This window comes from Myotis nattereri, assembly GCF_964212035.1.
Source record: "Myotis nattereri genome assembly, chromosome: 1".
NCBI classification, from domain to species: domain Eukaryota; kingdom Metazoa; phylum Chordata; class Mammalia; order Chiroptera; family Vespertilionidae; genus Myotis; species Myotis nattereri.
The window spans coordinates 1,083,126-1,107,413 of NC_138075.1; the positions used below are offsets into that span (position 1 = coordinate 1,083,126).

The following is a 24,288-nucleotide window of genomic DNA, read 5'->3' on the forward strand; positions in this document are numbered from 1 at the left end:
CTGAGCGGTCCCTGGATTGATTCTGGCCAAGGGCACAGGCCCAGGTTGCAGCGCAATCCCAACTAGGGGGTGTGCAGGACACAGCTAACCAATGATTCTCTCTCATCATTGATGTTTCCATCTCTCCCTCTCCCCACATCTCGGAAATCAATAAAGAAATACATTTTTTAAAAAGAAAGAAATGGACACCAAACCAACAATCCCATTTACCATTGCATCAAAAAATTATGATACTTAAGAATAAACTTAACCAGCAGGTAAAAGACTTGTACTAAGAAAAATACAGGATGTTGAATAAAGAGATAGAGGAAGATATAAGCAAGTGGAAAAATATACCGTGATCATGGATTTGGTAGAATTAACATCATTAAAACCCAAAGCACTCTACAGATTCAATGTAATCCCTATTAAGATAGCAACAGCATATTTAACAGATCTACAACAAATACTCCAAAAATTTATATGGAACCAAAAAAGACCCCAATTAGCCACAGCAATCTTGAGAATGAAGAACAAAGGTGGAAGTATCACAAAGCCAGATATCAAATTATACTTCAAAGCCATAGAAATCAAAACAGCTTGGTACTGCCACAAGAACAGGTATATACATCAATGGGAGAGAACAGAGAATCCAGAAATATACCCAAGCCATTACGCTTAATTAATATTTGACAAAGGAGGCAAGAGCATACAATGGAGTCACAACAGTCCCTTCAATAAATATCATTGGGAAAATTGGACAGATAAATGTGCAAAAACCCCTGAAACAATACATGAACATATACCATAAACAGTAGTAAATTCAAAATGTTTAATAGACCAAAATGTGAGTGTGAGAACCATAAAAATCTTAGAAGAATCCATAGGCACAAAATCTAAGACATCTCTCATAGCAATGTGTTTAGAGATACACCTCCCAGGACAAAGAAAATTAAAGAGAAAATAAACAAATGGGAATACATCAAAATAAAAAGTGCCTGCACAGCCAAAGAAGTGATCAACAAAATGAAAAGGGATCCCACAGTATGGGAGGACATATTTGGCAAGGATCCATGCAATAAAGGGTTAATATCCAAAATGTATAAGAAATCCATACAATTCAAACAAAGGAAGACAAACAATCCAATCAAAAAATAGGCAAAGGACCTTAATACACACTTTCCGAAAGGGAACATACAGATGGCCAAGAGACATATGAAAAATGCTCAGTCCTAATCAGTTTGGCTCAGTGGATAGAGCGTCGGCCTGCGGACCCAAGGGTCCCAGGTACGATTCTGGTCAAAGGCATGTACCTTGGTTGTGGGCCCATCCCCAGTGGGAGGCAGCTGATCGATGTTTCTCTCTCATCTATGTTCCTAACACTCTATCCCTCTCCCTTCCTCTCTGTAAAAAATCAATAAAATATATATTTTTTTAAATGATCAATGTCACTGACCATCAGAGTGATGCAAATTAAAAGGACAATGAGGTATCAGCTCACACCAGTCAGAATGGCTGCCATCAACAAATCAACAAATGACAAGTACTGGCGAGGATGTGGAGCAAAGGGAACCCTCCTACTCTGCTGGTGGGAATTCAGGCTGGTGCAGCCATTATGGAAAACAGTATGGAGTTTCCTCAGAAAATTAAAGACGGAACTGCCATTTGACCCAGTGATCCCACTTTAAGGAATATATGCTAAGGGACCCCAAACACCAATCAGAAACAATGTATGCACCCCTATCTTCATGGCAGCACAATTTGCATTAGCTAAGACTGGAAATAGCCCAAATGCCCTTGAGTAGCTTTTTAGATAAAAAAGCTATGGTATATTTATGCCACAAAATACTATGCAGCAGTAAAAGAGAAGGATCTCTTACCCTTTGGGACAGCATGGAGGGACCTGGACAGTATCACGGTTAGTGAAATAAGTCAGTCAGAGAAAGACAATTACCACAGGATCTCACTCATATGTGGAACCCAATTAACAAAAGAAACTGATGAAAAGAATGGATCCAGAGATCTAGAAGCATGGAGCAGACTGGGGAATCTCAGAGGGAGTCGTGGTCGGGTGGGTGGGTGGGAAGAGGTCAACCAACACACTCGTATGCATATGTCCATCATCCAGGGACACAGACAATAGGATGGTGAAGATCTGGGCACCCGGGGCCAGGCTAGACGGTGTCAATGGGGGATGAAGGGGAACATGTGTAATACCTTCAACAATAAAGGTTTAATTTAAAGAAAAAAGAATTAGGACTTGGACCCTCAGAATCCCCTGAACATGGTCCCTGTGTCACCCACCTTCTCTCAGGTAGGGTCAAGACCTCAGCTATGAAATACTCTGCCTCATGAATATGCAAAAGAGAGGAGGTAGACCAGGTTAAATATGGGTAAGTCTGTGCCTTGAGGGCATCACCCACAGACACACCCACCCCTACAGAAGTGCTCACAGCACAGCCTTCAGCATGGACTGGAGCTGGAGAACCCTCCTCCTGGTGGCCATGGCAACAGGTAAGGGGCTCCTGTCCTGGGTGAAGGAGGGTCCAGGGAGAGTCAAGGGGGATGCCACTCACTCCTGTCTCCTCCCCACAGGTGTCCACTCCCAGGTGCAGCTGGTGCAGTCTGGAGCTGAGGTGCGGAAGCCTGGGGCCTCCGTGAAGGTCTCCTGCAAGGCTTCTGGATACACTTTCACCAGCTATGCTATGCACTGGGTGCGACAGGCCCCAGGACAGGGGCTTGAGTGGATGGGGTGGGTTTACCCTGATGATGGAGACACAAACTACGCACAGAAGTTCCAAAGCAGAGTCTCCATAACCGGAGACACATCCACAAGCACAGCCTACATGGAGCTCAGCAGCCTGAGAGCCGAGGACACGGCCATGTATTACTGTGCAAGAGGCACAGTGAGGGGAATGTCAGTGTGAGCCCAGACACAAACCTTCCTGAGGAGACAGCAGGGCTGGGCTGCAGGAAGCATCCATGACCAGCTGGGGGTGAGGAGGACCAGCACAGGGCCCTGAGCAGGAGCAGGTGCAGAGTTAAAGAAAGATACCATTTCCTGCTCCATCTAAAATTAGTTTTGCTCCAAGGCTCAGCCACAGAGCTCACAGAAAGCCCTGTCCTGTGTGTATTTTAGGGATTGTATATGTGAACAAAAAGGGGGCTCTGTCGTAAATCTGACAAAACTCAGTGACTGACAGGACCCTCACAGGAGGCTCTGATCACACATCCTACATGGGCAGTCCTGGGGGTGGGCACGCCCCAGGCCTCTGACTTCTTTACTAAAAGGCTCATCTTTGCCTTAAGCATCCCGTCCATTGTTCCTGTGCATCTGGGTTAACACACCTTTGACATCAGCATGACCACCCTCAGGAGAGCACGTCTTGGCCATCTGTGTGTCCACTTTGGAGACTTACCTATTTGGCCCTTTGCCCATTTTTCAATTGTGTTGTTGTCTTTCTTTTGTTAAGTTGTATGAGTTCCTATACATTTTGAAGATTAACCCATTATCAGACGTTCCCCTGCTATTGCAAATGGTAAGAATTCTGTCTTTTTCATGGCTGACTAGCATTCTATGGGGTAGATGTACCACAGTTTTTTAATTCAATTGTCTGCTGACAGGCACTTAGGCTGTTTCCAAAGCTTAGCTGTTGTAAATTGTGCTGCTATGAACATAGGGTGGCATATATTCTTTCTAATGAGTGTTCTGGGTTTCTTAGGATGTATTCCTAGAAGTGGGATCACTGGGTCAAATGGGAGTTCCATTTTTAATTTTTAGATGGAACTCCATACTGTTTTCCATAATGGCTTCACCAATATGCATTGCCAATGGACCAAATAAACTGATCAACAAAAATAGACCCAGAGACATAGAAGCATGAACAGACTATGGAATCTCAGAGGGAAGGCAGGGGAGGGTGGGTGAGAAGAGATCAACCAATGAACTTGTCTGCATATACCCCTAACCTGTGGATACAGACAATGGGGTGGTTAGGGCCTGGGGAGGGAATGGGAGTGAGAGGGAGGAGGATCATGGGTAAAAAGGGAGACCTATGCAATACTTTCAACAATAAAATTTAGGAGGGAGAGAGAGAGAGAGAGAGAGAGAGAGAGAGAGAGAGAGAGAGAGAGAGATGATCTCCTGTTCACTATCCTGGCATCAAGTCCCCACCTTGCTCTCTCCCACCTCCATGTCATCTCTCAACTTCCCTCCTTAACTTCAAATGCACAAACGCAGCTGCAAACAGTTACTCTCTGAAGCATTTGAGGTCTTTCTCCCCAACAGTTGTCAACAGCTTGGCCCCAATAAAATCTTATAAAACATTCCCTTCATGTTTGGACAATTCCTACACCAACGTGTTGTTGTTTATTCATTTACCACATAGCTTCATACACATTTCTTCCCCATGTGGAGAGGGAGGTGCACACAGTTGTTAAAAACCTGCTACCTACACATGATAGTGGTGGTGACTCTAAAGCAGCAGTTCTCAACCTGTGGGTCGTGACCCCTTTGGGGGTCGAATAACCCTTTCACAGGGATCGCCTAAGACCATTGGAAAACACATATATAATTACATATTGTTTTCATGATTAATCACTATGCTTTAATTATGTTCAATTTGTAACAATGAAATTGGGGGTCACCACAACATGAGGAACTGTATTAAAGGGTCTCGGAATTAGGAAGGTTGAATACCACTGCCATAGATAATCCCAGCAATATATTCACCAACCAGATGGCGCTCAAGCTTCAGAATGGCCCCATGCAAATGTAGGATGTTTATGAGGCCCTTTTACAGTTGACTGCACTGTAACAACTTTTAGCTGTAACAGGAGAATTTGAATACTTTCCTTGTGATAGCTTTTAGAGTGAATTGAGGTGAGCCAAAGGAGACATTAAAAATGGTTGGATAGTTTTAGGTAATCTTAAGGAACTGAGGAACTGGCTGGGGGCCTGTTGAAAGTGCAACCTTATTTTGATCTTCAGATTTATTGCCAAAGGCAATGCCATTACCTTTGTTAAGGGCAAAACCAGTTGGTTTCGGGGACTGAGGGGCAGAAATCTGTTAAAAGCAATGCCTGAATATTGTTGCTAAGAAAATAGAATTTTTACTAAGGATTCCAAGAAGTCAATGGGTTTCTGGGTAATGTATAAATCACAGAAGAAAAATTTATTCTTTTCACACTAAATGTTGCCAGTGCATGGATATAATAAGGACAATAGGCCATGAGGGTTTTGTTCTTCACAAGCTGCTTTCAATTGCCCATTTAATGGCCTTCTACTGTATCGGAAACACTCTCTCTAAAGCCCTCTAGGAATGAGGAGAAAGGAACCTCCATCTATGGATCAAAGCCATTAAGGAGCTGCTTCCTTGTGACCTCGGTAAATTATCTCTCTAGGAAGGGGTCCTTGCTTTTCATGAATGTCCCCCGAGACTTCTTGAAGCCAATTTTTCTTTCCAGCACTGTGCCTTACCAGAAGCTCAAAGTGCACTTGAAAATGCATTTCTGTTAACTTCATGTCTGTTCTTGACATCACCTTTATCCTTATAAATAATGTGGATCCTTAAGGTGTTTTTTTTAAAAAAAACAACAACAACATTTTGGTATGAATATTAGTGGTACAAAAATAGATGCACACACAAAAGCATAAAGAAAATTCCAAGTAGCTATACATTCACCATTTCCAGATTACCACCAAGTACCACACAGTGGTTTTAATTTTTCCAAAATTACTTCTTTCCCCCATGAAGTAGCAAGTACCTTAATGCCATCTCTCTCTGATCTATAATATTGTAGTAATTCCTGGTGATTAAAAGAGGCCCATTCTGATTCTTAAGGCTTAGTTCCATTTGTTTTGCAACTTTATTCTCATATTTCATACAAAAGGCTCCTCCTCCTCATTCCCTCTCTGTGCTCCTTGCCCTGACCCCTTTGTACTGTTTACCTTTTTGGTTTTGGGATCAAAAAAAGAAATAAGTAAAATTGTTCACCACAAGGGAGAAGGCTACCATTTACTATCTCCCCTCAGCAAGCTTGCAATTGAGATTCTGCTGAGGAGCTCAGTGTTGAGAACTCCAGCCCACCCTCACCCTGAAGTGATATGCCCTGCATTTTTCAGCTGGTGGCCTATCTCTACCTTCCTTTGATGTACATGCCTCTTCAGTCCATGGTGTGGTGTGTGTGTGTGTGTGTTGAGGGGACTATAAAACCTGTAGCTCCCAATCTCCTCCAAAGCCATGGCTTCCATACAGCTTGAGAACCAGAATTCAAGCAGAAGGTGTTTCCTTTCTCTCTTTTTCTGGCAGTTTCATCACCTCCAGAATTCTAAAAATCTTCATCCCTTTTGAGTGTCACTACATCTGGTCTGTAAAGCAGAATTTGTGACTAAACACATATCTAATCTTGTGGTTCCCTGAGGTCTCCCTCCAGTCCTGTGCTAGAGCCAGTCCATCCCAGCTTACAAAAATGCATTGTTAAAATTTCATAAAATGTGTTAGCCAGTTGACTTCTCACTGGTAGCTGGAAATTGGCCATGGTGGTAGTGTTTACATGATGAAGATACTCCCAGGGTGTTGCTAAACATTTACCAGAGTATCATTGCTGCCTTTCCACTGAGGAGAAAGTTTTTGGGGATGGGGATAGTCTCTCATAATTATCACAGTTCCCCCTAAAAAGCCCTCAATTTTCCTTTCAATACAAATCTCTGTTAGTAGCTGGAGTGGAGATAATGACAGGGCCAGTTCAGCTGAAATAAGACCCTATTAATTAACTTTGTGGGAGGGGCCTAGCCTCAACAACTGGGGCTAATTAGATTATTTTCATGTCTGCCTACCATTTTTTTGTATCAGTACACAATGATTTTTGTAATCAATCTCATTTTAGACATTTAAATAACTTCCAATTTTCACTGCATTAAACAATGGCATAAAGAACACACTTGTACATAAATCTGTTTAAGTAAGCCCTCAATAAATGTTAATTATGATGATGATAATGCTGATAATGGTGCTTTTTAAGTGGGGTTACCAGGCACAGCTCAGAGAAAGGGTGGTGCTAAACAGTCCTTCCCTTCTGCTTTCCCATAAACACCTTAATGCAGGAAATTGAAAGATGCCTCTCTGGGGAATTTGATGGCCTAAGAGAAAAGACCAAATGAATACTGACATTTGTTGGGTCTACCAATGAAATGTCCATGTACTTCTAATGATAAAAGGCCCATCAGTCAATAATTGCCCCAACACACACACACACACACACACACACACACACACACACACACACACCACTTTTCAGTTGCCTCACTTTTAAGTACAAATAAAGACAATAAAAGAGAACCAAGATGGTGGCATAGGTAACTGCTGGTACTCATCACCTCCCACAACCACATCAAAATTACAACTAAAATACAGAACAACCATCTTTCAGAACTGTCTGAAATCTGACTGAATGGAAGTCCTACAACTGGAGAAGCAAAGAAAAAAAAAGCACATTGAGACTGGTAGGAGGGTGGAGGCTGGTCCAACACCCATGGTAGCATGTTTTTCTTTTTTAAAAAAAATATATTTTATTGATTTTTCGCAGAGAGGAAGGGAGAGGGATAGAGGTTAGAAACATCAATGAGAGAGAAACATTGATCAGCTGCCTCCTGCACACCTCCTACTAGGGATGTGCCCGCAACGAAGGTACATGCCCTTGGCCAGAATCAAACCTGGGACCTTTTAGTCCACAGACTGACACTCTATCCACTGAGCCAAAGTGGTTAGGGGGGTAGCATGTTTTCCAATGGGAAGGGATATCTTGGTTGTAGAGGCCTCCCGTGAGAAGCAAGGGGTCCCAGCTGGAACCCATAACTTTGGGCTGTAAAACCAGCAGGGATTATGGCTGAGTGACATAGAGGCTGCTAGAGCCCCAGGAAGTTCCTCTCTGTATGTCACTGGGTCCCTCAAAGCTAACTGGATTGTCTGGAATCATGGCAGGAACTCAGGGGCGCTTTCTCCCAGATGAGGGTGCTCACATATATCATTTTTCCGGTGCTGGGACCTCCCGCATCACAGAGCTGACTGGCAGCCATATCTGAGTTTCCATGAGGGTGGCCCACACTGTTCACTGAGCCCTGATGATCCCTGAGACCACACCCCATCCAATTTGCATCTCCACTCAAGCTGTTTGCGCAGATTTTTCATATGAATGGCCTCTCCCAGCTCAGGCTTCAGACTTTTCTGAAATCTCTCAAACAAGCAGCAGCTGGTGTCAGCATGCCCCAAAGCCAGCACTAGCGCTAGCCTGCCTTGCTTCACAGCTGGGCTTTGACTGGGAACTTCCAAGCCCAATGCAAATAGAAGCCTTCTGAAGATCTCTCCATAGCTCCTGCTGGGTGGCCCCAGGCAGTGGCTGACTTTGTACCTCCCATAAGGGCCCAAAACCAGTGCACCAAATGGACAGCTTCAGACCATACCAGATTACAACTCTACACATCCACAAGTGACACACTCAAGGGGCAGACTCAGAGAGCACCAAAGCCCCACTGAAGCAAGTCCTGCTCCATAGGGCTGTCTCCTGCACAGCAGCTCTTCCGCTATAATTGCAGTTGGTTCTCACAGCCAATTGGCCTGGAGGTCAATTCCTCCCAGTGACACCAACAGCAATCAAGGCTCAACTACAAGACTGTGCACACAGCCCCCACAAGGGCACACCTGGAATGCCCAGCTCAGGTGACTGGTGAGGCTGAGCCACTGGTCCCTACAGGATACCTACTACACAAGGCCACTCCACCAATTCCAGGATACATAGCAGCTCTGCCTAATACATAGAAACAAACACAGAGAAGCAGCCACAATGTGAAGACAAAGAAACAGGCCACAAATTAAAGAAATGGAATCAAGCAAACTACTGGATACAGAGTTCAAAACAATGGTTATAAGGTTGCTCAAGGATCTTAATGAGACCTTCACGGGACATAGTGAGACAATAATCTTAATGAGAATTTCAAAGACATGAAAAAGGACCAGTCAGAAATTAAGCATACTCTAACTGAAATAAATAATAATTTACAAGGATTCAACAGTACAGTAGAGGATTCTGAGAATCAAATAAATGATTTGGAATATGATGAAGCAAAACAAACAAACAAACAAAAACAAAGCAAAACAAAAAACACCCAATCAGAAGAGCAAAAAGGAAAAAGAATCCAAAAATATGAAGACAGTGTAAGGAGCCTCTGGGACAACTTTTAGTGTAGCAACATTCACATTATGGGGGTGCCAGAAGGAGAAGAGATATAGCAAGATATTGAAAACCTATTGGAAGAAATAATGACAGAAAATTTCCCCTACCTGGTGAAAAAATAGACTTACAAGTCCAAGAAGTGCAAATAATCCCCCAAAAAGGGGAACCCAAGGAGGCCCTCACCAAGACACATCATAATTAAAATGCCAAGGATGAAAGGCAAAGATAGAATCTTAAAAGCAGCAAGAGAAAAGCAATTAGGTACCTTCAAAGGAGTACCCATATGACTGTCAGCTGATTTTTCAACAGAAACTGCAGGCCAGAAGGGAGTGGCAAGAAATATTCAAGGTAATGAATAGCAAGGATACATAACCAAGATGACTCTACCCAGAAAAGCTATCATTTAAAATTGAAGGTCAGATAAAGAGCTTCACAGAGAAGAAAAAGTTAAGGAGTTCATCACTGCCAAACCAGTATTACATGAAATATTGAAGGGTATTTGAAGAAGAAGAGAAGAAGGAGAAGAAGAAGAAGAAGAAGAAGAAGAAGAAGAAGAAGAAGAAGAAGAAGAAGAAGAAGAAGAAAATATGAACAATAAAAAATGCAATAAATACATTCTAACAATAATTGAATCTAAAAAATCAAAATAAATGAACAAGAAAACTAATGAACACAATAAATTGATGAATAAAACAGAATCAGAAGCATGAAAGCATGGAACAGGCTGACAAATCTCAGAGAGAAGGGTGGAGAGGACACGAGAAGAGATTAACCAAAGATCTGATATGCACACTAGAGGCCCAGTGCATGAAATTCTGCACTTGGACGGGGGGGTTCCTCAGCCTGGCCTGCACCCTCTTGCAGTCTGGGTGCCCTCAGGGGATGTCCGATTGATGACTTAGGCAGGCAGTCTAACATCCTTAGTGCTGCTGCAGAGGTGGGAGAAGCTCCTGCCACCAGCACTGCACTCACCAGTCATGAACCTGGCTTCTGGCTGAGTGGCGCTCCCCCTGTGGGAACACACTGACCATCAGGGGGCAGCTCTTGTGTTGATCATCTGCCCCCTGGTGGTCAGTGCACATCATAGTGACCAGTCATTCCACCGTTTGGTAGATTAGCATATTAGCCTTTTATTATATAGGATATGCATTACCTATGGACACAGACAATAGGGTGGTGAAGGCCTGGGGAGGGGTGGGAACCTGGTGGAGGGGTCAATGGGGGGGAAAAGGGGGACATCTGTAATACAACAATAAAGATTTTAAAAATAAATATAAAAAATAGAAGAGATAATAAAACATTGAAAATTTTTAACAAAAAAAAAGACTAAAACAAACATTGTAAAAAGAAACAATAAATAGAAAAAATGCAGAGAACAGAAGAACCCTGAAAACAAACCCTATAATTAATATTCTTAGAGAAGTGCACAGAGCATTGTATACATGAAACATCCACTGATGCTAGAAACAAACAAAAAAGAACGTTCAGAGAACACGAATGAGCTCTTAAAAATTCAAATTATTAGAGTAAAATTGTTTTTAATTCAGTAGTTAGAAGATATATTTAAATAAATCTCCCAGGATGCAAAACAAAAGGGCAAACAGGAGAGAAATTGAGATAAGATAGGAGAATTAGAGGACCATTATCCATTAGGAGCTCCCAGAGAGAGAACAGGGGGAAAAAATAATGGAAGGAATAATCAAAGAAAAAATAAAATAAGTTTTTCCCCAACTGAAGAAAACGACTTACCAGATTTAAGTGCTGACTAAGTATCCAATACAATGACTGTAAGACATATGCTGGGGCATACCGTCATGAAACTTCAGAATACGGGGGATAAGGACTCAAAAAACCGACCGCACATGAACTTTTTCTTGTGAAGTCACTGGAATATGTGCCTCATCAAGACAAGGGAATCACCAGAGAAAAACAGGAGATCCAGGAAAGAAAGTGAAACATAAGAGACAGATGAAGAAAATCTCCTGAATGGTGGGGAAAGGAAAGCCTAGGAATATAACCATGCTGTAGTATAGATACTTGTAGATGCAGGGTTCTGGAAGGATGCCTCCAGGAAAAAAATATGATATTATCAGATTACTTGAGGTATTGACCACATTGAGAAAATTTTTGGAGTCCTTTTGGTAAGTCTGGGGTTGGATTAGTAGTAATACGCACATAAAAATTAAGCTAGTGAAGCCCAGGCCAGCGGTTCTCAACCTGGGGGTCGCGACCCCTTTGGGGGTCGAACAACCCTTTCACAGGGGTCGCCTAAGACCATCAGAAAACACATATATAATGATATATTGTTTTTGTGATTAATCACTATGCTTTAATTATGTTCAATTTGTAACAATGGAAATACATCCTGCATATCAGATATTTACATTACAATTCATAACAGTAGCAAAAGTTCAGTTATATAGTAGCCACGAAAATAATTTTATGGTTGGGGGTCACCACAACATGAGGAACTGTATGAAACAGTCACGGCATGAGGAAGGTTGAGAACCACTGCTCTAAAGTGTTCCCACCCTTTGGTGTGGGGATGACGCTCCAACCACTGAGCCCCACCAGCCTGGGTCCATGCATAAATGATGGATATTCTCCGACGTTGAGAGGCTGGGAAACAGGGCTTTTGCACATGAACAGCAGGGAAATAGAGGAAAATCTGTGGTTTAGGGAGGCAGCTGTGTGCTTGTGAGAGTGGCAGCAAGTTTGAAACGGAGCCTGGGGCCACAGCATCCAGCCCAGCCTCTGCTGCCTCCTCACATGTAGAGGTTCCAGTTTTGTGGAGGATCTGATTGAGGAAAATAACAGGGAGAATCTTTCAATCTCAAAATAAATCATCACCCAATGCACATTCTTATTCCCAAACCCCAGAAAGGTGACATGACCCACGGCGGGGGAAGGAGAGAGAGAGGAAGCCCCATCCATGTGGCTCTGGGGGGCACCCCTGGGTCTTCATCAAAACCCCAAGGAAAGAGCACTCTCAATCCTGGAAGCTGCCCCCAAAGCAATGGGGTCAGGGTGACGGGTCTCAGGAAAGGAGGGAGGGAGGGGGGTCAGGACAGGACCCCCTGTGGCCAGCATCCTTGAGTCCTTTCCCATCTGGGGTCGCCCCTAGGATGACAAGACCAGGCATGCAGCCCAGGGTCCCAGCTTCACCTTATATGCAGACTCCATGCAAATGGGGCTCTCCTCCTGCTCATAAAAGGGGGCCCTTGCCCGGCATGTTGGGGAGACACCCAGAACCCAAGCGCCTGAGAAAGGACCCCAGCGGCTCCACCATGGACTTGGTGCCAAGCTGCGTTTTCCTCCTGATCATTTCTCAAGGTCGTTCTCAGGAGTGGGGAGCGCTGAGACCTGTGCCTGTGCCTGCTGGTGCTTCCATGTGATTCTCAGTCCACCTTGTGTCTCTGTGTTTGCAGGTGTCCAGTGTGAGGTGCAGCTGGTGGAGTCTGAGGGAGGCTTGGTGCAGCCTGGGGGGTCTCTGAGACTCTCCTGTGCAGCCTCTGGATTCACCTTCAGTAGCTATGCCATGAACTGGGTCCGCCAGGCTCCAGGGAAGGGGCTGGAGTGGGTTTCTGCTATTAGTAGTAATGGTGGTAGCACATACTACGCTGACTCCGTGAAGGGCCGCTTCACCATCTCCAGAGACAACGCCAAGAACTCGCTGTATCTGCAAATGAACAGCCTGAGAGCCGAGGACACAGCCGTGTATTTCTGTGCAAGAGACACAGTGAGGGGAAGTCAGTGTGAGCCCAGACACTAACCTCCCTGAGGAGACAGCAGGGCTGGGCTGCAGGGAGCGTCCAGGACACCAGGGGGCGCTCAGGACCCACAGCACAGAGAGCAGCCCCAGGAGCAGGGGCAGAGGGAGGTGGGAGGGAAGGGCCTTCCTGTTGGGCACAGGGATTTCCCCTCAAGGTCTCAGCTGTCTCCAGGGACTGACAGCTCCTGCTCTTTCTCTGAGGCTCTCATTTCCCGCTTTCTCACTGCAGACCCCAGAGTAGGGGTAGCACTGCTGCTGGCAGATGACATGTGGGCAGTGATGGGACTCTCCTCACCACGTGTCTGTATTTCCTGCTTTTCTTTCTCCACAGAGACCATCCTCAGTGCTCTCATCGGCCTGTGGTTGGAACCTTTTCCACCAAGAGAGACCCCAGCACAGCCCAGGCCCCTGGATGCTGAGATCGGGGTCTGACCCACATGCCCACCTGTGCCCATAGGGCCTTCCTTCTGACAGGCCCACAGTAAATAAAACAGGTGCATGTCCCGTGGACAGTGGAAGCTGTGTGGACCCATCAGAATGGTTCAAAGGGCCCTTGAGGACTGCTCTCTGGTCGCCTCCCTTGTACAAGTGCCAGGACTTGCTGTTTCTGGGGCCACAGGAAGTGACCTCAGCTCTCTCCCCACAGGTGTCACACCAGCACTGATGTGAGATGACAGCAGTGTGCGTTTCCAGTTCCATGCAGTTTCATAGGGACGTTTAACGAGGTTCATTAGAAATCATCTCATTTCAACAAGCAGCTGACTTGGGAAATCTCTTGGTGAAAGAGACAGCTTTACAGTTTTGCAATCTTTTTTACTTAAAATCATGGGCTAAAGTTTGACATTTCAAAATGACAGTGTTGGATCCTGTGTAGATCAGACCTTTGAGGACTCAGGCGGGATAATAACCCAGGTAGAGGCTGCTTGTGGGGCATGTGTGAAGCTGCATCCAGCACAGCTAAGGTTCAGGATCTGGAGAAGGGGCTGACACACAAATGAAAGCACTAGACAAGAAATATGAATTTAGAAAATTATGGGTGAGCCAGTTGGAAACTTCCTTTTAGCAGAGAAGCTCACTGAAGCCCTGGACCTGTTAGCTTTTATTCAACGTAGATACACATGTTTGTCCTCAGTTAGGCATGGAAATCCGGTAGCAGACAGACTACCTTTAAGGTCAGTAAACATTAGTAAAGATTTACTTTGAGGATCTTAGGTCCGGATAGTGCTTTGAGCCACCACTATCTTGACAGTACAATCGGTGCATAGCTTTAGCCCTTGCTAAAGCTCAAGGTTCATCAGTCTTCCGAGTTCCTTGTCGCACTTCATGATAGTGTTTGACAAAGGAAAGCTTCCTTCAGGCATGTTAATCTATCACAGAATTTTCCCAGCCTCCATATCATAGGTGCTGGAATGACTAAACCTTCACCACACTCACGTCTGCAGGACAGAGGAGACCTCCTGCAATTCCGTCCTTGCTCCTTTGGGTTTCCAGGAGCTATGAGAGCCCACTGTGTCTGGAAAGCTTAAAAATCCAAGAGGAAGGAACATTTCCAAACTATTTTTATTAGTCCAGCATTATCCCAATTTCAGAACAGGGTGACACTATTAAGCAAGAGAATTACAGGCCAATATCCCTGATGAACATAGACGCTAAAATCTTCAATAAAATCTTAGCAAATTGGATCCAGCAATATATTTAAAAGATAATACACCATGACCAAATGGGATTCATCCCAGGGATGCAAAGCTGGTACTCTATTCACAAATCTATAAATGTGATACATCACATAAACAAACAGAAAGACAGAAATAACATGACCATACCTATAGATTCAGAAAAAGCATTCGAGAAAACCCAACACCCACTTTTGATAAATATTCTCAGCAAAGTGGAAGAAGAGGGCTCAGATCTCAATACAATAAATGACATGTATGACAGACCTACAGCCAGAATCATACTCATTAAGCAAAAACAAAAACCTTTTCCCCTAAGAAACAGAACAAAACAGAAATACCTACTTTCACCTCTCTCATTCAACATAGTACTGGAAGTCCTTGCCACAGCAATCAGACACGAATAAAAGGCATCCAAAATGAAAAGGAGGCAGTCAAACTCTTATTATTCATAGATGACATGATATTGTACACAGAAAACCTAAAAGATTCCACAAAACACACAGCTAGATTTAATAAAGGAATTCAGCAATGTAGAAGGATACAAGATTAACACCCAGAAATCAATGGTACTTTTATGCACCAATAATGAATTCTCAGAAAGGGAAACCAAACCAACAATCCCATTTATCATTGCATCAAAAAAATTATGATACTTAAGAATAAACTTACCAAGCAGGTAAAAGACTTGTACTCAGACTAATACAGGATGTTGAATAAAGAGGTAGAGGAAGATATAAACAAATGGAAAAATATACCGTGATCATGGATTTTTAGAATTAACATCATTAAAATGTCCATATTACTGCCAAAACCGGTTTGGCTCAGTGAATAGAGTGTTGGCCTGCGTACTGAAGGGTCCCAGGTTCGATTCCTGTCAAGGGCATATACCTTGGTTGCAGGCACATCCCCAGTGGGAGGTGCGCAGGAGGCAGCTTGTCGATGTTTCTCTCTCATCGATGTTTCTAACTCTCTATCCCTCTCCCTTCCTCTCTGCAAAAAATCAATAAAAATACATTTGTTTAAAAATGTCCATATTACCCAAAGCACTCTACAAATTCAATGTAATCCTTATTAAAATTACAACGGCATATTTCACAGATCTACAACAAATACTCCAAAAATTTATACGGAACCAAAAAAGACCCCAATTAGCCACAACAATCTTGAGAAAGAAGAAAAAAGGTAATTGGATCACAATACCAGATATTGAATTACATTCCAAAGCCATAGAAATCAAAACAGCCTGGTACTGGCACAGAACAGGCACATACATCAATGGAACACAACAGAGAAACCAGAAATCTACCCAAGACATTATGCTCAATTAATATTTGACAAAGGAGGCTAGAGCATACAATGGAGTCACAACAGTCCATTCAATAAATATTGTTGGGAAAATTAGACAGATAAACATGTAAAAAAACAAACCATACACAAACATGCACCATGCACAGGAGTAAACTCAGAATGGTTAAAAGACCTAAATGTGAGTAGGGAAACCATACAAATCCTAGAAGAAACCAGAGGCAGCAAAATCTCAGACATCTCTCATTGCAATGTGTTTACAGATACATCTCCCAGGACAAAGAAAACTAAGGAGAAAACAAACAAATGGGAATCCATCAAAATAAAAGTGTCTGCACAACAAAAGAAACCATCAACAAAATGAAAAGGGAGAGCACAGTAGGGGAGGACATATTTGGTAAGGATCCATGTGATAAAGGGTTTATATCCAAAATGTATAAGAAACCCAAACAACTTAACCAAAGGAAGACAAACAATCCAATTAAAAAAATGGGCAGAGGACCTAAATACACACTTAACCAAAGGGAGCATACAGATGGCCAAGACACATAGGAAAAATGCTCAAAGTCACCTACCATCAGAGAGATGCTAATTAAAAGGACAATGAGGTATCAGCTCACACCTGTCAGAATGGCTGCCATCAACAAATCAACAAATGACAAGTGGTGAATATGTGGAGCAAAGGGAACCCTCCTGCTCTGCTGGGGGGATGCAGGCTGGTGCAGCCATGATGGAACACAGTACGGAGTTTCCTCAAAAAATTAAAGACGGAACTGCCATTTGACCTAGTGATCCCACTTTTGGGGATATATGCGAAGGGACCCCAAACACCAATCAGAAACAATGTATGCAGCCCTATCTTCATAGCAGCACAATTTGCAATAGCTAAGATCTAGAAACAGTCCATATGCCCTTCAGTAGCTGAGTGGATTAAAAACCTGTGGTATATTTATGCTACGGAATTCTATGCAACAGTAAAAGAGGATGATCTCTTACCCTTTGGGACAGCATGGAGGGACCTGGAGAGTATCATGGTAAGTGAATAAGCCAGTTAGAGAAAGACAATTACCACAGGTTCTCACTCATATGTGGAGCCTAATTAACAAAATAAACTGATGAAGAGAGTGGATCCAGAGACCTGGAAGCGTGGAGCAGACTGGGGAATGTCAGAGGGAAATCGTGGTCGGGTGGGAGAGTGGGAAGAGGTCAACCCACAAACTCGTATGCATATGTGCATCATCCAGGGACACAGACAATATGTTGGTGAAGACCTGGCCACCAGGGGCTGGGCTAGAAGGTGTCAATGGGGGATGAAGGGAGCATGTGTAATACCTTCAACAATAAAGGTATAATTTAAAGAAAAAAGAATTAGGACTTGGACCTCATACTCACACTGAACATGATCCCTGTGTCACCCATCTTCTCTCAGGTGGGGTCAAGACCTCAGCTATGAAATACTCTGCCTCATGAATATGCAAAACAGAGGAGGTAGACCAGGTTAAATATGGGTAAGTCTGTGCCCTGAGGGCATTTCCCATAGCCACACCCTCCCTACAGAAGTGCTCACAGCACAGCCCTCAGCATGGACTGGACCTGGAGAGCCCTTGTACTGGTGGCCATGGCAACAGGTAAGGGGCTCCTGTCCTGGGTTAAGGAGGGTTTAGGGAGAATCAAGGGGTATTCCACTCACTCCTGTCTCCTGCCCACAGGTGTCCACTCCCAGGTGCAGCTGGTGCAGTCTGGGGCTGAGGTGAGGAAGCCTGGGGCCTCCGTGAAAGTCTCCTGCAAGGCTTCTGGATACACCTTCACCAGCTACTACATGCACTGGGTGCGACAGGCCCCAGGACAGGGGCTTGAGTGGATGGGGTGGGTTTACCCTGGTGATGGAAACACAGGCTACGCACAGAAGTTCCAAAGCAGAGTCTCAATGACCAGAGATACGTCCATGAGCACAGTCTACATGGAGCTCAGCAGCCTGAGAGCCAAGGACACGGCAGTATATTACTGTGCAAGAGACACAGTGAGGGGAAGTCAATGTGAGCCCAGACACAAACCTCCCTGAGGAGACAGCAGGGCTGGGCTGCAGGGAGCGTCTATGACCAATAGGGTACGCTCAGGACCAACACAGGACCCTGACCAGGAGCAGGTGGAGAGTTGAGCAAAGATACCATTTCTTGCTCGAAGCAGTAACATAATGGAAACCACTAGCATGGGTAGGACTATGGGTAAGGTCCTTAATCTAACCATGGCTTTTTTTGTCTGCATATCAATGGATTAGGCTGGTTTGGGCTCTGTTTAACTTTAGTGAGTTCCTCATTTTGTGCCATGCTTTGTGCTAGGTAATCATGAAATAATGATTCAGTCAACAAATACCTATGAACTGCCTACTATGTGCAAGACATTTTCTAAGAGGCGAGGATAAAAGTGTGAATGATACAGAAGAGATTCCTGCTCTGAGGCTCAGCCACAGAGATCACAGAAAGGCCTGTCCTAGGTCTAGTTTTAGGGATTTTATTTGCGAACAAAAAGGGGGTTCTGTTGTAAATCTGAAAAAACTCAGTGACTGACAGGACCCTCACAGGAGGCTCTGATCACACATCCTCCCTGGGCAGTCTTGGGGGTGGGCACATCCCAGGCCTATGAATTCTTTACTAAAAGGCTTATCTTTGTCTTAAGCACCCCGTCCATTGTTCCTGTGCATCTGGGTTAACACACCTTTGACATCACCATGACCACCCTCAGAAGCGCACTCCTTGGCCATTTGTGTGTCCACTTTGGAGACTTACCTATGAGGCCCTTTGCCCATTTTCAATTGTGTTGTTGTCTTCCTTTTGTTAAGTTGTATGAGTTCCTATACATTTTGGAGATTAACCTATTATCAGACGCACCCGTGGTGTTGCACATGGTAAGAGTTCTTTCTTTTTCACAGCTGCATAGCATTCCATGGTGTAGATGTACCACAGTTTTTTTTTATCAAATCATCTGCTGCTGGGCACTTAGGCTGCTTCCAAGGCTTAGCTGTTGTAAATTGCACTGCTATGAGCATAGGGGTGCATGCATTCTCTCTGATGAGTGTCTTGAGTTTCTTAGGATGTATTCCTAGAAGTGGGATCACTGTATCAAATGGGAGTTCCATTTTTAATTTTTAGATGGAACTCCATATTGTTTTTCATAATGGCTGCCCCAGTCTGCATTGCTAATGGACCAAACAAACTGATCAACGAAAATAGACCCAGAGACATTGAAGCATGAACAGATTATGGAACCTCAGAAGGAAGGCAGGGGAGGGTGGTTGGGAAGAAATCAACCTATGAGCTTGTCTTCATATATATCTTACCCATGCACACAGACAATGGGGTGGTGAGGGCTTGGGGAGAGAATGGGAGTGAGAGGGAAGAGGATAATGCAGAGAAGGGGGACCTATGCAATACTTTCAACAATAAAGATTAGAAAAAAGAGAGAGAAAGAGAGAGAGAGAGGAGCAAGAGATAGAGAGAAAACCTCCTGTTCACTATTCTGGCACCCAGTCCCTACCTTGCTCTCTCCCACCTCCATGTCATCCCTCACCTTCCCTCCTTAACTTAAAATGCACAAACACAGCTGCAAAAGATTATTATATGAAGCATTTGACATCTTACTCCCCAACAGTTCTCGTCAGTTTGGCTATAATAAAATCTCATAAAACATTGTCTACATGTTGGACATTTCTTACCTCAGCATGTTTTCTTTTCTTCATTTACCACATATGTTCATACACGTTTCTTCCCCGTGTGGAGAGGGAAGTGCACACAATTATTAAAAACCTGCTACCTGGACGGGATGAGTTCAAATGAGTTCACAGGTGTTGGAGATGAGACAAGTTTGCTGTTGGTTGTCATGGACGTAAGTGTCCCATCTTTTTCCAGCCCAGCAGGTGTGACTGGGAGGTTGAGCAACATCCTATGAACCAGGAGGTCACAGTTTAATTCCTTGGTGAGGGGACATGCCCAGGTTGCAGTCTCCATCTCCATGGGTTGTGGGGCAGGAGTCAGCCAATCAGTGATTCTCATCATTGATGTTTCCATTGCTCCACTGACTTCATCTCTGGAGTCAAGGAAAGTGTATAAAAAGGGGAAGGAAGGAAAGGAAGCTTCCCCAGCAGTGCCATGTCCCCCTGTGACACTCTGGGAGGTTCCCCTGCTGGTGAACCACTTTGAAGTCATTGACATGAGAACCTGTAAGCCTGTGGAGGATATTTTTTTTGTGGGGGAGACAATTCACAGCATCTTATTTGTTAATCCGTTTCATTCCATAATGCACCATCTCATTCCTGGCACCATTAATACTACTGTCATTGTTTCCCTAGGAGAGGACCATGCCTCTAAAAATTCTGAGTTGGATTTCCGTCGATTCACTCTAACAGATTTTACCGTACCGAAAAGCAACCACTAATCAGCTAAGATGGAGGTGGTATGGGTAAGGTGTTTCAATGTAAACGAGGGAGCACAGGTACACCAACAAGCAAATTTAGTACGTGCTTAACCCAGATGGCAGGGAGAGAGCACCAGCACAGCCAAGGCCTTCGGGAGGGTAGCTAGAGGTACCCTGCCAAGTAGGTTAGTCTGCAGACTGGTAAAGATACAACCCTTTCCTATTAGCTACTCAAACCCAAGCAGAGAATATGAAATAATGAATAACAAGAGGGTCCTGACTTTCCAGGAAACAGAAAGGTGGCGTAAGCACACCATCCCCCAATAAGAGTGAGGTGATGTCAGTGCAGGGAAAGGTTGGGTACATTCTTAAAGTTTGTTTTTGGCGTTTTGGGCTGTGAGCAATCTAGATGGAAAGGGAGGCTCTCCCAATAGGGAACGTCTGCAGGAACCAGAGTAGCTGAGCCCGACCATCTGTGATGCCTTTACACTTGCACATACCATGGCACACAAGGAGTCTCCACATGAATCAGCCACAAGCCACACCCATTGCACAGAAGGGTGTGATGATGGTCCACCGAGTACTGAGTGATGGGCCCAGGAGCCGAGGCTCTGATAAGGAATAAACTGAGGCCAGAAGACAACCCACGTGTAATAGCCAGAGGAGAGGGTGATGACCGTGAGCCTGAACAGACTGTCCCCTGGAAGTAAGCCTCATCGCCTGCCGCCCTCCCCATCGCTGTAGCACATGCCCTAGAGATTATTTTTAAGAGTTTATTTGAGCCAAACTTGATAACTGGAAGGGCAAGCTCAGCGTTTTCTGTCCACGGGATCGGCTGTCACCAAGTCCAAGAATGAAATCGGGGACCAGAAGATTTAAGCAAAAGCGTGGAGCGTTTATTACAAACAGATTCAGGCTCCCCACACAGGGAAGGGCCCACTAATGGGCTGCCCTTAAAGCCTCTGGTCTCAGGTGTTTTGTGCCACCAACCTGCTCTGTGTCTACCCATGTGCCCACCTGATTGGCCTCTCATTGTTCTTGTCCAGCAAGGGACCTGCATGTTCCTGTTCCCTTGTGTGCGTTCACCTTACTGTCCCAAGCCTTCCCTCGTTTCCCAGGCCTCCCACTCTGAGTCCAGAAACATTCTGTTATGTCTGCCTGGTTGGTCCCTGTGGTTGGGCTGCGCAGACTGCTTTATCTGTCCTGTCTACCTTCCACCTGCCTTTGTTTCCCATGGACCCTGCCCTGTCTGCCTGCCCTTCAGGCTAACGCCTCTCAAAGCCACCCCTTCTGGACGTGTGTCTGGGGTACTGCAGAAACGGGAAGTTCATCTTCCTAAAACACAAGATCTCCTTAGAAACACAAGAGTCACTGCTCAACCCAGGCCCCTCCTTCCGCCTCTACTGGCCTGGGATGGCCTCTGGGACCCCTTTGTTGTTTCTGTTGTTGGTAGATTTCCGTGGTGGTTGCTCTTATCCCTTCTCATTCTCTGTTCAAAAGGAATCACTGAGCAGAAGGGGCTGAAGCAAAACGGTGGCATCGGCAGCTCCAAATTCTTGTTCCTCCAAAAAAAGATCAAAAACAAACCAAAACTATCATAACTGGCATCTGTAGGGCTCTCAAACACAGTCAGAGACCTGCAGCAACTGAGCAAACCCTGAGTCAAGTACATGCTACACAGAGACGGAAGGAGCCCAGTTGGTGTGACTCAGGAGTTGAGTGTTGGGCCAGGAACCACCAGGTTATGTGTTTTATTCTCATTCAGGGCACACACCTGGTATGCAGGATCAATCCCCAATAGGAGGCTTGAAGGAGGCAGTTGATCAATGATTCTCTCTTGTCATTGATGTTTCCATCTCCTTCTCCCTCTCCCTACATCTCTGACATCAAAAACAATATTTTTAAAAGAGTAATGAAAACATCAAATGTCACATGAGAAACTGAAAAACCAGAGGATAAAGGAATGATGACTTTAAAGTGCTGAAGAAAAATGAAAAGCCATCACATTAGAAATCTAAGCTAACTGAAAATATATTTCAAAATGGAATGAAGCCTGGTTGATGTAGCTCAATGGTTGAGCTTCGACCTATGATTCCATTCCAGGTCTGGGCACATGCCTGAGTTGTGGTCTTTATACCCAATTGTGATCATGCAGGACACAACAGATCAATGATTCTCTCTCATCATTAATGTTTCTATCTCTCCTTCTCCCTTCCTCTCTGAAATCTGTGAAATATATCCTATATTTTAAAAGGCTAATATGCAAATAGTCCCCTCGACTGGGAGTTTGACTGGGGTCAGGGCTGGCCAGCCAACCACCCTCCTGACTTCCCCCAAATGGCCCACCCTGATCAGATGGGCCAGCCGGACCCCACCCATGCACAAATTCACACACTGGGCCTCTAGTACTGAAATAAATAAAGGTAAAGGTTATGGGTCTGATTCCCAGTCTCAGCAATTATGGGAGGCAACTGGTGAATATTTTCTCTGCAGTCAATATTTATTTACACTCCCCATCACTGTTCAATACTTCTCTCTCTTTTCCTTTCCCTTGAAAAATCAATGAGCACCTCCTCAGGTGAGAATAAAGAAAAGAAGATTCAGCCTGGCTCATGTGGCTCAACTGTTGAACTTTGACCCTGGACCCAAGAAGTCACTGATTTGATTCCTGATGAGGACACATGACTGGGATTGCAGTCTCCATCCCAAGAGGGGGCCATGGTGTAGGCAGCCATTCGATGATACTCTTTCAAGTATGTTTCTATCTATCCCTCTCCCTCTCTCTCTATAAATATATAAAAATATATATTTTTTTAAAAATATCTGTATCTATGTCTATCTGTACATATATCTATATCTATATTTATATCTATATCATATGTATAATCTATATCTATGTCATCTATATCTATATCCATGGGAGCAGAGCCTCATTGATTTTATCCCTAAAGAGTCACTGATTGTGCACACATCCTACTTCCTGACCACCTCCTGCAGCATAGCCCCTGGTGTGGCAAGAGAGGTCCCTGGGCACGGTGACCAGGACCCCAGGGAGGGCCTGGTTCTCTGAGGGACAGTCAGAACCTCCTTCCAGGAGAAGCCTCAGACACCCGGAACTTTCTCACTTCTTGCCCTTCGTATGTGCATACAGCCCCCCTTATGCAAATTCCCACACGGCCACCAGAAACACACACAGTTGGCGTCCACTTAACTGCAGGGATTCCTCACCCTGGATAATGCTTTCTAGGGGACAAGGCCCTCACCTGCAAGACATGACTCCCATGTGGCTCTTCCTCTTCCTGCTGTCAGATCCCAGATGTGAGTGACTCAGGGCTTAGAGATGAGGAGATGGGGACCCTGCATCTGAACCCAGGACTCACTGTGTTCTCTCTGTCCCAGGTGTCCTGTCCCAGGTGCAGCTGCAGGAGTCGGGCCCAGGACTGGTGAAGCCCTCACAGACCCTCTCCCTCACCTGCACTGTCTCTGGATTCTCCATCACAACCAGTGGTTACTATTGGCATTGGATGGGCCAGCCCCCCAGGAAGGGGCTGGAGTGGATTGCGCACATAGATTATGATGGAGCCACTTTCTACAACCCCACCCTCAAGAGCCGAACCTCCATCTCCAGAGACACGTCCAAGAACCAGTTCTCCCTGTAGCTGAGCTCTGTGACCACCGAGGACACGGCCGTGTATTACTGTGCAAGACACAGTGAGGGGAAGTCAGTGTGAGCCCAGACACTAACCTCCCTGCAGGAAGGTCTCTAACCACCAGGGGGCACTCAGGGTCCCTGAACACAAGGACCATCTCAGCAGCAGATGCCGTTGGAGGTCTGGGCTGGTTCCTGTGTGGCTTCTTCTTCATGTCAGTTTCCCGCAGGGAACCTCTGGATCCTGATTCTTCGCTGACATCTGA

General features: G+C 44.8%; 1 pseudogene and 1 gene segment (V, D, J or C); one reads left to right on the top strand and one right to left on the bottom strand.

The window, feature by feature from the left end:
• Positions 1 to 2,447: 2,447 nt before the first annotated feature.
• Positions 2,448 to 2,906, top strand: LOC308530342 (immunoglobulin heavy variable 1-3-like). The segment is given in 2 exons: positions 2,448 to 2,493; positions 2,575 to 2,906.
• A 17,698-nt stretch (positions 2,907 to 20,604) lies between these two features.
• On the bottom strand, positions 20,605 to 21,109 carry LOC308530345 (transmembrane protein 254-like; annotated as a pseudogene). Its single transcript has one exon. The product of its transcript is annotated as a transmembrane protein 254-like (transcript).
• Between the last annotated feature and the right edge of the window lie 3,179 nt (positions 21,110 to 24,288).